A 15,243-nucleotide genomic window follows, 5' to 3' on the forward strand; every position below is an offset into this window, starting at 1 on the left:
AGAACCTTGGTTCTGAACAACCATTATAATGCAACACAATACATATTTATCATAAATAAATCATTTATCACAATAACCATTATGTTTGTACCAGAGTCTTTAAGTCCTCAATCACGTTTGTTAATATATAAGGCATTTTTCCGCCACATTTCAATACATAACATATATCTACACGTGTGGAAAGATATGTATATGTTTTTATAAGTTTTTCTTTGGCTTTTATAATCAAGGTGTAAGATATCCGTCTGAAGAAAATACTAGATAATATTATAGGTTATGTGTGTGTGTGTGTGTGTGTGTGTGTGTGTGTGTGTGTACACATAGGAGTGAAAACATATTTTACACTTACAAGGTTAAGAGACGGGGCAACACGAGTGTACAAATCCTTCCTCAAAAGACTCACGTGATAATGATTAAAGTAGTACACACACACACACACACACACACACACACACACACACACACACACACACACACACACAGCGGCGCCAGGCTGGAGGCGGGGCATCGTGACGTCACAGGCAAGTCCCTCCCCCCGCCAGATCCAAACATGTGTTGTGTCTGGTGATGGCGGTTCAAGATTTCCCACATTTATATTGATCTTTACATTATCATCCACTCCCAAAGTCACCTGGCATTCTTGTGTTTCAACAACAGACGTGATATATGCAACACCAGGCAAACATTGTACCATTATCTGATAGGTTAATTGGTGCACAATCAAGAACCAGTGAATTTCATCGCCGCCATAAGTAAGTAAGGAAGGTGACTTTAATGATGATAAATACGACCTGGTATGGCTGTGTCTACACACTACCGCCATCTGGTCAACATTGTACATACCAACATTTAAACTGTGACATTCAACCACAAGGTTTAAAGTCGCTCATGAAAACGCGAACTTAATATCTATCCATTTAAATCTACCATTCATCAATAAACATTTAAACACCATCATTTGAACGTAAACCTTCCAGCTGCGTTATTTTACCAGAGTCCTTTAAGATACGTCATATAAACACAAAAATGTACGTTAAGCTTGTGCAAACCATCATTGAAACTCAAACTTTTAAATTAGAATTGTAATGAAACTGCGAACTTTTAACTCTGTCAAATTACAGTTATTGTGCAAAATGATTTACTTAATTGACAAATTTTAATGTCAGTAAATTTAACGATATCCTTTGTGGTTCATCTCTGAAACACAATCCTTTAAACTTTGTCTCTAGAACTGAACCCAACCATTAAGTTTCATAACTGGAATGGAAATTTGGATAATCTATCAAAATTCGTCATATAACGCGAACTTTTAAATCCTTCCATTCAGTTGGGCCGTTACTTGCCTGGCTGCCATTCATAATATGTCCTTTTATATTGTATGTTGACTACGCTCTCATTCATTCGTCATTTGGATCGTCTCACTGATATTCCATTCATAAACTTCATTCCTGCAGCTTTTTTTTGACCACCATGTTGCTTCCTTAAGGTTTATAATTCTTTGTGTATTTAATGATAGATGATTCAATGATATTTCTCGTGGTACTGGAATTAGAGTTAATAATGCCATCTCAGTTTTTAACTCTAACTGAAGCACCACGAAAAATATAATTGAATCTTCTATTTCTGAATACACAAAGAATTATAAACTTAATATTAGTGATGGTCTATACAAATTGGATAACTTTAATGTTGATAAAATTTGTAAACAATTCACTTCGTGTCCACAAAATAAGTTTATGATACGCTTGTTGTCTGTCTTGGACAATCACATGTTTACCATATGGCGTCCTAGCTACGTCTCTTCGTTGTTTATCAACTGACTTATATTTCTCTCTTGTGTCTCCCATGATGATGTGAGTTTTACACGAAAGTGCACTTGGGAACTTATCGTGTTTATTTTCCCTGTGAACTCATAAGAATATCCTTGATCACGTGCAAAATTGTGATCCTTTTCAATATATATATATATATATATATATATATATATATATATATATATATATATATATATATATATTATTATATTTTTTTATTATACTTTGTCGCTGTCTCCCGCGTTTGCGAGGTAGCGCAAGGAAACAGACAAAAGAAATGGCCCAACCCCCCCCCCATACACATGTATATACATACGTCCACACACGCAAATATACATACCTACACAGCTTTCCATGGTTTACCCCAGACGCTTCACATATCCTGCTTCAATCCACTGACAGCACGTCAACCCCGGTATACCACATCGCTCCAATTCACTCTATTCCTTGCCCTCCTTTCACCCTCCTGCATGTTCAGGCCCCGATCACACAAAATCTTTTTCACTCCATCTTTCCACCTCCAATTTGGTCTCCCTCTTCTCCTTGTTCCCTCCACCTCCGATACATATATCCTCTTGGTCAATCTTTCCTCACTCATCCTCTCCATGTGCCCAAACCACTTCAAAACACCCTCTTCTGCTCTCTCAACCACGCTCTTTTTATTTCCACACATCTCTCTTACCCTTACGTTACTCACTCGATCAAACCACCTCACACCACACATTGTCCTCAAACATCTCATTTCCAGCACATCCATCCTCCTGCGCACAACTCTATCCATAGCCCACGCCTCGCAACCATACAACATTGTTGGAACCACTATTCCTTCAAACATACCCATTTTTGCTTTCCGAGATAATGTTCTCGACTTCCACACATTCTTCAAGGCCCCCAGGATTTTCGCCCCCTCCCCCACCCTATGATCCACTTCCGCTTCCATGGTTCCATCCGCTACCAGATCCACTCCCAGATATCTGAAACACTTCACTTCCTCCAGTTTTTTTCCATTCAAACTCACCTCCCAATTGAGTTGACCCTCAACCCTACTGTACCTAATAACCTTGCTCTTATTCACATTTATGTATATATATATATATATATATATATATATATATATATATATATATATATATATATATATATATATATATATATATATATATATATATATATATATATATATATATATATATATCCTTCAGTATGTTTACTTTCGATACTGCGGAACAAAAGAAGGAGCCAAACAAGTAAATTTCGTCAAAGACATCTCTCTTTTCTTAACTCTGCCTCGCAAAGATTTTCATTAATTCATATTGAAGAAACAGACGTATTTTTCTATTGTCTGGTTAGCTCAGTGGTAGAGCGTGAGTCTGACACACTCAAGGCCGTGGGTTCGAGACCCACACCAGACATAAATTTTGTCTGACACACTCAAGGCCGTGGGTTCGAGACCCACACCAGACATAAATTTTGTCTTTATCTTTTTTCATTTTGTCCGCATCACATGTGTGCAACATTCAGTATGTTCATCCAACGTTATAGTGAAGATCTTCACAATAAATTGTGGTTTTCGACCTTATCTGAAAGGGTCAGGTCCACCAAGACGTCCTTGAAATCTTCCAGAAGCTTCTGGCGATCCTCCTCCAACTGCTGGGCACATCAGAGTTAACATGGGCCGGACATCGGTTGTGGAACGACTTAATCTGCTTCCGGTAGTTAGCAGGGATGATGATGAGGGCTCTGACCTCATACCAGGTCAGCTTAGTTCCAGTCTATTGCTTAGTTCCAGTCTATTGCAACGACAATAAAAAAGTAAAACATTTCTTCGTGGAAAATTGAGAGGAAAACACGACAGCAACATGGAGATTTACCCAGTGGTTATTTTGCCGGCTAGTCGGCAACGGTCGGTCAAACACTATTTTGCCGTGGTAATCTCAGTACTTCATATAATACTATGTCACAAAATATGTTCTTGGGGGCGTAGCTCAGTGGTAGAGCACTCGCTTGGCATGCGAGAGGACCCGGGTTCAAACCCCGGCGCTTCCATTTTTGTTATTTGGGAAATTCATTGTTTTCGGTGTTATATATATATATATATATATATATATATATATATATATATATATATATATATATATATATATATATATATATATATATCGTCCGATCAGGGAAGTTAAGCAACGTTGGGTCTGGTTAGTACTTGGATGGGTGACCGTCTGGGAACACCAGATGCTGTTATCCCTGGGGATAGGGAAGAAAGTATACTTGCCACGTATTCCCTGCGTGGCGTACAAGGCGACTAAAAGGGGAGGGAGCAGAAGGCCGGAAATCCTTTACTCTCATTTTCAATTTTACAAAAGACGGAACTGAGAAGATATAAAGATATTGTAAAGATATAACTAATATAAGATATAAGAATGAATGGAAGATACGAATGTAGCTGAAACAAGGAGTAATGAAGATTAAGGGGCAATGAAAATTATTCTGTAGTGAAGATAAATGTATATGTTAAAATTTTGTATTGAACATCAAGAAGTAATGATAATGATGAGAGTGTAGTGACGATGAGGGTTTAGTTAGGGAGTGGTGGCAATTGCCTTTACAATGATAATAAGGAGGTAACACAATGAGGAACACAAACTTTCCAAAGCTACGTTCAAGTCAGACTTTGAACTAAGTTCGGTAAACAGAAGGATGATGTTAAGATGAGAGTGTAGTGAAGAAGAGTATAGTGATGATAAGGATATTGTCAAGATAGGTTGTAGTGAAGATACGAATGTAGTGAAGATACGAATGTAGTAGAGATGAGGGTTATTAAAGAGTAAAGTTTATTCAAAATGATTATGTAGTGAAGATAAGAACTACTTTTAGTGAACATCAGGGACTACAATGATAATGGTATGGTAGAAATAACGGAGTCGTGAAGAAGAGGGTATAGTGAAGATATGATTAAATGAAAATAACCTAGTAGTGAAGATAAACGTTAGTGAATATGAAGGTTGTAGTGAGCTTAACGTTATTGACCTGATCCCCCAAATCCTCCAAACTACGTTCAAGGGCGGATCCAAAGCCAACCGAAAAGGCTATTTGCACTATTTCCCTGCAAAACTCGTCCAAATGCCTCTCTTCTCTTTTACTAATATATATATATATATATATATATATATATATATATATATATATATATATATATATATATATATATATATATATATATATATATATATATATATATATATATATATATATATATATATATATATATATATATATATATATGTATATATATATATATATATATATATATATATATTAGTAAAAGAGAAGAGAAGCATTTGGAAGAGTTTTGCAGAGAAATAGTGCAAATGACTGGGAGATGTATAAGAGAAGGAGGCAAGAGGTCAAGAGATAGGTGCAAGGATTGAGAAAGAGGGCTTCTGTATCTTCACTTCTTGAAACACCTAGAGTACAATATGATATATACAATACAGAATCTTCACCGTAAACTGAATTGCCCACCATATCTACTACTCTTGAGCTGGAAGAAATCACGGCCATAGAGTTTAATGATCTCTAATTCTTTATTTTCACTACTTTCCAACATTAGTTTGGAATATATATACAATACAAAGTAAGGCATCTTCACTACAAACTGAAATGTCCCATATGATACATATAATGTACAATTGGGCATCTTCACTTAAACTGAATTGTCCACCATATCTAATGCACTTGAGCTAGTAGAAATCATGGCCATAGTTTATCTTTCATTCTTTATCTCCATTATTTGACACAATTGCATTATAATATGATGAATATAATACACAATTGGGCATCATTGAAATTTCAATACACAAAGAATTATAATCTTAATATCAGTGATGGTCTACACAGATTGGATAACTTTAATGTTGATAGAATTTGTAAACAATTCACCTTCTTGTCCACATAATAAGTTTATGATACGCTTGTTGTCTTTCTTGGACAATCACATGTTTACCATATGGCATCCTCGCTCCGTCTCTTCGTTGTATATCAACTGACTGTTATATTTTTCTCTTGTGTCTCCCCTGATGATGTGAGTTTTACACGAAAGTGCACTTGGGAACTTATCGTGTTTATTTTCCCCGTGGACTCATAAGAATAAACTTGATCACGTGCAAAATTGTGATCCTTTTCGATATTTCGGTCAATCTTTCCTCACTCATTCTCTCCATGTGCCCGAACCATTTCAAAACACCCTCTTCTGCTCTCTCAACCACGCTCTTTTTATTTCCACACATCTCTCTTACCCTTACGTTACTTACTCGATCAAACCACCTCACACCACATATTGTCCTCAAACATCTCATTTCCAGCACATCCATCCTCTGTCTCGATACACTGTGGTAGAGTGTCCCGCAGTGTATCGAGACTGACTTCCCCAGAACTTTTTTAAAGGGGAAGTAAGTGTTTATAGTGTGTTACTGGAGTGGTAGTTTTCATACATTGTGCTTTGACAAGAAAATAGTGAAATTGGAAAAAATGTAGCTTAGACATTGAAGCTTAATGATACAGTGGTCAAATTGATGAGAACTACTATTGACGTTTGTGTAAATAAATTATACATTTCCTTTTTCCATAGCCAGAGGTTGAACCATTATGTGACATCCATTTTTTTCATTTCATTTCAAGCTAGAAGTTTCAGTTTTCTAAATTGTTTCTTACATTTTTCATATGTATACATATGTATGTGTGTGTGTGTGTATATGTGCGTGTGTATGTGTGTGTGTGTGTGTGTATATATATATATATACATATATTTTTTTTTTTTTTTTTTTTTTTTTTTTTTTTTTTTTTATACTTTGTCGCTGGGGATATAGGGGTGAAAGAATACTTCCCACGCATTCCTCGCGTGTCGTAGAAGGCGACTAGAGGGGACGGGAGCGGGGGGCCAGAAATCCTCCCCTCCTTGTATTTTTTTAACTTTCTAAAATGGGAATATATATATATATGTATATATATATATATATATATATATTGGAAAGGATCACAATTTTGGACAATCACATGTTTACCAAATGGCGTCCCTGCTTCGCCTCTTCGATGTATATCAACTGACTGTTATATTCCTCTCTTGTGTATCCCCTGATGATGTGATTATTACACGAAAGTGCACTTGGGAACTTTTTGTGTTTCATTTTCCCAGTGGACTCATAGGAGAGACAGCGACAAAGTATAAAAAAAAAAAAAAAATATATATATATATATATATATATATATATATATATATATATATATATTTATATATATATATATATATATATATATATATATATATATATATATATATATATATATTTTTTTTTTTTTTTTTTTTTTTTTTTTTTTTACCTCGTCGCTGTCTCCCGCGTTTGCGAGGTAGCGCAAGGAAACAGACGAAAGAAATGGCCCAACCCCCGCCATACACATGTACATACATACGTCCACACACGCAAATATACATACCTACACAGCTTTCCATGGTTTATCCCGGACGCTTCACATGCCTTGATTCAATCCACTGACAGCACGTCAACCCCTGTATACCACATCGCTCCAATTCACTCTATTCCTTGCCCTCCTTTCACCCTCTTGCATGTTCAGGCCCCGATCACACAAAATCCTTTTCACTCCATCTTTCCACCTCCAATTTGGTCTCCCTCTTCTCCTCGTTCCCTCCACCTCCGACACATATATCCTCTTGGTCAATCTTTCCTCACTCATTCTCTCCATGTGCCCAAACCACTTCAAAACACCCTCTTCTGCTCTCTCAACCACGCTCTTTTTATTTCCACACATCTCTCTTACCCTTACGTTACTTACTCGATCAAACCACCTCACACCACACATTGTCCTCAAACATCTCATTTCCAGCACATCCATCCTCCTGCGCAAAACTCTATCCATAGCCCACGCCTCGCAACCATACAACATTGTTGGAACCACTATTCCTTCAAACATACCCATTTTTGCTTTCCGGGATAATGTTCTCGACTTCCACACATTTTTCAAGGCTCCCAAAATTTTTGCCCCCTCCCCCACCCTATGATCCACTTCCGCTTCCATGGTTCCATCCGCTGACAGATCCACTCCCAGATATCTATAACACTTCACTTCCTCCAGTTTTTCTCCATTCAAACTCACCTCCCAATTGACTTGACCCTCAACCCTACTGTACCTAATAACCTTGCTCTTATTCACATTTACTCTTAACTTTCTTCTTCCACACACTTTACCAAACTCCGTCACCAGCTTCTGCAGTTTCTCACATGAATCCGCCACCAGCGCTGTATCATCAGCGAACAACAACTGACTCACTTCCCAAGCTCTCTCATCCCCAACAGACTTCATACTTGCCCGTCTTTCCAAGACTCTTGCATTTACCTCCCTAACAACCCCATCCATAAACAAATTAAACAACCATGGAGACATCACACACCCCTGCCGCAAACCTACATTCACTGAGAACCAACCACTTTCCTCTCTTCCTACACGTACACATGCCTTACATCCTCGATAAAAACTTTTCACTGCTTCTAACAACTTTCCTCCCACACCATATATTCTTAATACCTTCCACAGAGCATCTCTATCAACTCTATCATATGCCTTCTCCAGATCCATAAATGCTACATACAAATCCATTTGCTTTTCTAAGTATTTCTCACATACATTCTTCAAAGCAAACACCTGATCCACACATCCTCTACCACTTCTGAAACCACACTGCTCTTCCCCAGTCTGATGCTCTGTACATGCCTTCACCCTCTCAATCAATACCCTCCCATATAATTCACCAGGAATACTCAACAAACTTATACCTCTGTAATTTGAGCACTCACTCTTATCCCCTTTGCCTTTGTACAATGGCACTATGCACGCATTCCGCCAATCCTCAGGCACCTCACCATGAGTCATACATACATTAAATAACCTTACCAACCAGTCAACAATACAGTCACCCCCTTTTTTTTATAAATTCCACTGCAATACCATCCAAACCTGCTGCCTTGCCGGCTTTCATCTTCCGCAAAGCTTTTACTACCTCTTCTCTGTTTACCAAATCATTTTCCCTAACCCTCTCACTTTGCACACCACCTCGACCAAAACACCCTATATCTGCCACTCTGTCATCAGACACATTCAACAAACCTTCAAAATACTCATTCCATCTCCTTCTCACATCACCACTACTTGTTATCACCTCCCCATTTACGCCCTTCACTGAAGTTCCCATTTGCTCCCTTGTCTTACGCACCCTATTTACCTCCTTCCAGAACATCTTTTTATTCTCCCTAAAATTTACTGATAGTCTCTCACCCCAACTCTCATTTGCCCTTTTTTTCACCTCTTGCACCTTTCTCTTGACCTCTTGTCTCTTTCTTTTATACTTCTCCCACTCAATTGCATTTTTTCCCTGCAAAAATCGTCCAAATGCCTCCCTCTTCTCTTTCACTAATACTCTTACTTCTTCATCCCACCACTCACTACCCTTTCTAAACAGCCCACCTCCCACTCTTCTCATGCCACAAGCATCTTTTGCGCAATCCATCACTGATTCCCTAAATACATCCCATTCCTCCCCCACTCCCCTTACTTCCATTGTTCTCACCTTTTTCCATTCTGTACACAGTCTCTCCTGATACTTCCTCACACAGGTCTCCTTCCCAAGCTCACTTACTCTCACCACCTTCTTCACCCCAACATTCACTCTTCTTTTCTGAAAACCCATACTAATCTTCACCTTAGCCTCCACATGATAATGATCAGACATCCCTCCAGTTGCACCTCTCAGCACATTGACATCCAAAAGTCTCTCTTTCGCACGCCTGTCAATTAACACGTAATCCAATAACGCTCTCCGGCCATCTCTCCTACTTACATAAGTATACTTATGTATATCTCGCTTTTTAAACCAGGTATTCCCAATCATCAGTCCTTTTTCAGCACATAAATCTACAAGCTCTTCACCATTTCCATTTACAACACTGAACACCCCATGCATACCAATTATTCCCTCAACTGCCACATTACTCACCTTCGCATTCAAATCACCCATCACTATAACCCGGTCTCGTGCATCAAAACCGCTAACACACTCATTTAGCTGCTCCCAAAACACTTGCCTCTCATGATATTTCTTCTCATGCCCAGGTGCATATGCACCAATAATCACCCACCTCTCTCCATCAACTTTCAATTTTGCCCATATTAATCGAGAATTTACTTTCTTACATTCTATCACATACTCCCACAACTCCTGTTTCAGGAGTATTGCTACTCCTTCCCTTGCTCTTGTCCTCTCACTAACCCCTGACTTCACTCCCCAGACATTTCCAAACCACTCTTCCCCTTTACCCTTGAGCTTCGTTTCACTCAGAGCCAAAACATCCAGGTTCCTTTCCTCAAACATACTACCTATCTCTCCTTTTTTCACATCTTGGTTACATCCACACACATTTAGGCACCCCACTCTGAGCCTTCGAGGAGGATGAGCACTCCCCGCGTGACTCCTTCTTCTGTTTCCCATTTTAGAAAGTTAATACAAGGAGGGGAGGATTTCTGGCCCCCCGCTCCCGTCCCCTCTAGTCGCTTTCTACGACACGCGAGGAATACGTGGGAAGTATTCTTTCACCCCTATCCCCAGGGATAATATACATATATATATATACACACACACACACACACACACACACACATACGCACATACACACACACACACACATACATATATATACATATGAAAAATGTAAGAAACAATTTAGAAAACAAACTTTTAGCTTGAAAAGAATGAAAAAAATGAACGTCACATAATGGATCAACCTCTGGCTATGGAAAAGGAAATGTACAATTTATATATATATATATATATATATATATATATATATATATATATATATATATATATATATATATATATATATATATATATATATATATATATATATATATATATATATATATATATATATATATATATATATATCAAACACATTCAACAAACCTTCAAAATACTCACTCCATCTCCTTCTCACATCACCACTACTTGTTATCACCTCCCCATTTGCGCCCTTCACTGAAGTTCCCATTTGCTCCCTTGTCTTACGCCCTTTATTTACCTCCTTCCAGAACATCTTTTTATTCTCCCTAAAATTTAATGATACTCTCTCACCCCATCTCTCATTTGCCCTTTTTTTCACCTCTTGCACGTTTCTCTTGACCTCCTGTCTCTTTCTTTTATACATCTAACACTCAATTGAATTTTTTCCCTGCAAAAATCGTCCAAATGCCTCTCTCTTCTCTTTCACTAATACTCTTACTTCTTCATCCCACCACTCACTACCCATTCTAATCAACCCACCTCCCACTCTTCTCATGTTGACTGGTTGGTAAGGTTATTTAATGTATGTATGACTCATGGTCTGGTGCCTGAGGATTGGCGCAATGCGTGCATAGTGCCATTGTACAAAGGCAAAGGGGATAAGAGTGAGTGCTCAAATTACAGAGGTATAAGTTTGTTGAGTATTCCTGGTAAATTATATGGGAGGGTATTAATTGAGAGGGTGAAGGCATGTACAGAGCATCAGATTGGGGAAGAGCAGTGTGGTTTCAGAAGTGGTAGAGGATGTGTGGATCAGGTGTTTGCTTTGAAGAATGTATGTGAGAAATACTTAGAAAAGCAAATGGATCTGTATGTAGCATTTATGGATCTGGAGAAGGCATATGATAGAGTTGATAGAGATGCTCTGTGGAAGGTATTAAGAATATATGGTGTGGGAGGAAAGTTGTTAGAAGCAGTGAAAAGTTTTTATCGAGGATGTAAGGCATGCGTACGTGTAGGAAGAGAGGAAAGTGATTGGTTCTCAGTGAATGTAGGTTTGCGGCAGGGGTGTGTGATGTCTCCATGGTTGTTTAATTTGTTTATGGATGGGGTTGTTAGGGAGGTAAATGCAAGAGTTTTGGAAAGAGGGGCAAGTATGAAGTCTGTTGGGGATGAGAGAGCTTGGGAAGTGAGTCAGTTGTTGTTCGCTGATGACACAGCGCTGGTGGCTGATTCATGTGTGAAACTGCAGAAGCTGGTGACTGAGTTTGGTAAAGTGTGTTGAAGAAGAAAGTTAAGAGTAAATGTGAATAAGAGCAAGGTTATTAGGTACAGTAGGGTTGAGGGTCAAGTCAATTGGGAGGTGAGTTCGAATGGAGAAAAACTGGAGGAAGTTAAGTGTTTTAGATATCTGGGAGTGGATCTGGCAGCGGATGGAACCATGGAAGCGGAAGTGGATCATAGGGTGGGGGAGGGGGCGAAAATTCTGGGGGCCTTGAAGAATGTGTGGAAGTCGAGAACATTATCTCGGAAAGCAAAAATGGGTATGTTTCAAGGAATAGTGGTTCCAAGAATGTTGTATGGTTGCGAGGCGTGGGCTATGGATAGAGTTGTGCGCAGGAGGATGGATGTGCTGGAAATGAGATGTTTGAGGACAATGTGTGGTGTGAGGTGGTTTGATCGAGTGAGTAACGTAAGGGTAAGAGAGATGTGTGGAAATAAAAAGAGCGTGGTTGAGAGAGCAGAAGAGGGTGTTTTGAAGTGGTTTGGGCACATGGAGAGGATGAGTGAGGAAAGATTGACCAAGAGGATATATGTGTCGGAGGTGGAGGGAACAAGGAGAAGAGGGAGACCAAACTGGAGGTGGAAAGATGGAGTGAAAAAGATTTTGTGTGATCGGGGCGTGAACATGCAGGAGGGTGAAAGGAGGGCAAGGAATAGAGTGAATTGGAGCGATGTGGTATACCGGGGCTGACGTGCTGTCAGTGGATTGAATCAAGGCATGTGAAGCGTCTGGGGTAAACCATGGAAAGCTGTGTAGGTATGTATATTTGCGTGTGTGGACGTATGTATATACATGTGTATGGGGGTGGGTTGGGCCATTACTTTCGTCTGTTTCCTTGCGCTACCTCGCAAACGCGGGAGACAGCGACAAAGTATAAAAAAAAAAAAAAAAAAATATATGTATATATATATATATATATATATATATATATATATATATATATATATATATATATATATATATATATACATATATATATATTTATCCTTCAGTATGTTTACTTTCGATAATGAGGAACAGAAGAAGGAGTCAAGCAAGTAAATTTCGTCAAAGACATCTCTCTTTTCTTAACGCTGCCTCGCAAAGATTTTCATTATTTCAAATTGAAGAAACAGACGAATTTTCTATTGTCTGGTTAGCTCAGTGGTAGAGCATGAGTCTGATAAACTCAAGGTCGTGGGTTCGAGACCCACACCAGACATAATTTTTGTGTTTTTCTTTTTTCATTTTGTCCGCATCACATGTGTGCAACATTCAGTATGTTCATCCAACGTTGTAGTAAAGATCTTCACAATAAATTGGGGTTTTCGACCTTATCTGAAAGGGTCAGGTCCACCAAGACGTCCTTGAAATCTTCCAGAAGCTTCTGGCGATCCTCCTCCAACTGCTGGGCACATCAGAGTTAACATGGGCCGGACATCGGTTGTGGAACGACTTAATCTGCTTCCGGTAGTTAGCAGTGATGATAATGAGGGCTCTGACCTCATACCAGGTCAGCTTGGTTCCAGTCTATTGCTTAGTTCCAGTTTATTACATAGTTCCAGTCTACTGCAACGACAATAAAAGATTAAAACTCATTTCTTCGTGGAAAATTGAGAGGAAAACACGACAGCAACATGGAGAATTACCCTGTGGTTATTTTGCCGGCTAGTCGGCAACGGTCGGTCAAACACTATTTTGCCGTGGTAATCTCACTGCTTCATATAATACTATGTCACAAAATATGTTCTTGGGGGCGTAGCTCAGTGGTAGAGCACTCGCTTGGCATGCGAGAGGTCCCGGGTTCAAACCCCGGCGCTTCCATTTTTGTTATTTGGGAAATTCATTGTTTTCAGTCTTATATATATATATGATATATATATATATATATATATATATATATATATATATATATATATATATATTTTTTTTTTTTTTTTTTTATACTTTGTCGCTGTCTCCCGCGTTTGCGAGGTAGCGCAAGGAAACAGACGAAAGAAATGGCCCAACCCCCCCCCCATACACATGTACATACACACGTCCACACACGCAAATATACATACCTACACAGCTTTCCATGGCTTACCCCAGACGCTTCACATGCCTTGATTTAATCCACTGACAGCACGTCAACCCCTGTATACCACATCGCTCCAATTCACTCTATTCCTTGCCCTCCTTTCACCCTCCTGCATGTTCAGGCCCCGATCACACAAAATCTTTTTCACTCCATCTTTCCACCTCCAATTTGGTCTCCCTCTTCTCCTCGTTCCCTCCACCTCCGACACATATATCCTCTTGGTCAATCTTTCCTCACTCATTCTCTCCATGTGCCCAAACCATTTCAAAACACCCTCTTCTGCTCTCTCAACCACGCTCTTTTTATTTCCACACATCTCTCTTACCCTTACGTTACTTACTCGATCAAACCACCTCACACCACACATTGTCCTCAAACATCTCATTTCCAGCACATCCATCCTCCTGCGCACAACTCTATCCATAGCCCACGCCTCGCAACCATACAACATTGTTGGAACCACTATTCCTTCAAACATACTCATTTTTGCTTTCCGAGATAATGTCCTCGACTTCCACACATTTTTCAAGGCTCCCAAAATTTTCGCCCCCTCCCCCACCCTATGATCCACTTCCGCTTCCATGGTTCCATCCGCTGACAGATCCACTCCCAGATATCTAAAACACTTCACTTCCTCCAGTTTTTCTCCATTCAAACTCACCTCCCAATTGACTTGACCCTCAACCCTACTGTACCTAATAACCTTGCTCTTATTCACATTTACTCTTAACTTTCTTCTTCCACACACTTTACCAAACTCAGTCACCAGCTTCTGCAGTTTCTCACTTGAATCAGCCACCAGCGCTGTATCATCAGCGAACAACAACTGACTCACTTCCCAAGCTCTCTCATCCCCAACAGACTTCATACTTGCCCCTCTTTCCAGGACTCTTGCATTTACCTCCCTAACAACCCCATCCATAAACAAATTAAACAACCATGGAGACATCACACACCCCTGCCGCAAACCTACATTCACTGAGAACCAATCACTTTCCTCTCTTCCTACACGTACACATGCCTTGCATCCTCGATAAAAACTTTTCACTGCTTCTAACAACTTGCCTCCCACACCATATATTCTTAATACCTTCCACAGAGCATCTCTATCAACTCTATCATATGCCTTCTCCAGATCCATAAATGCTACATACAAATCCATTTGCTTTTCTAAGTATTTCTCACATACATTCTTCAAGGCAAACACCTGATCCACACATCCTCTACCACTTCTGAAACC

At 39.2% G+C, this 15,243-nt stretch overlaps 2 non-coding genes across 2 annotated transcripts; both read left to right on the forward strand.

Annotated features, from left to right (window-relative positions):
- Positions 1–3,154: 3,154 nt before the first annotated feature.
- Positions 3,155–3,226, forward strand: TRNAV-GAC (transfer RNA valine (anticodon GAC)). Its single transcript has one exon. It is a non-coding gene; the product is annotated as a tRNA-Val (tRNA).
- A 9,847-nt stretch (positions 3,227–13,073) lies between these two features.
- On the forward strand, positions 13,074–13,145 carry TRNAI-GAU (transfer RNA isoleucine (anticodon GAU)). The gene has a single exon. It is a non-coding gene; the product is annotated as a tRNA-Ile (tRNA).
- Positions 13,146–15,243: the final 2,098 nt, after the last annotated feature.

Source organism: Panulirus ornatus, chromosome 12 (assembly GCF_036320965.1).
Source record: "Panulirus ornatus isolate Po-2019 chromosome 12, ASM3632096v1, whole genome shotgun sequence".
Classification (NCBI taxonomy): Eukaryota; Metazoa; Arthropoda; class Malacostraca; order Decapoda; family Palinuridae; genus Panulirus; species Panulirus ornatus.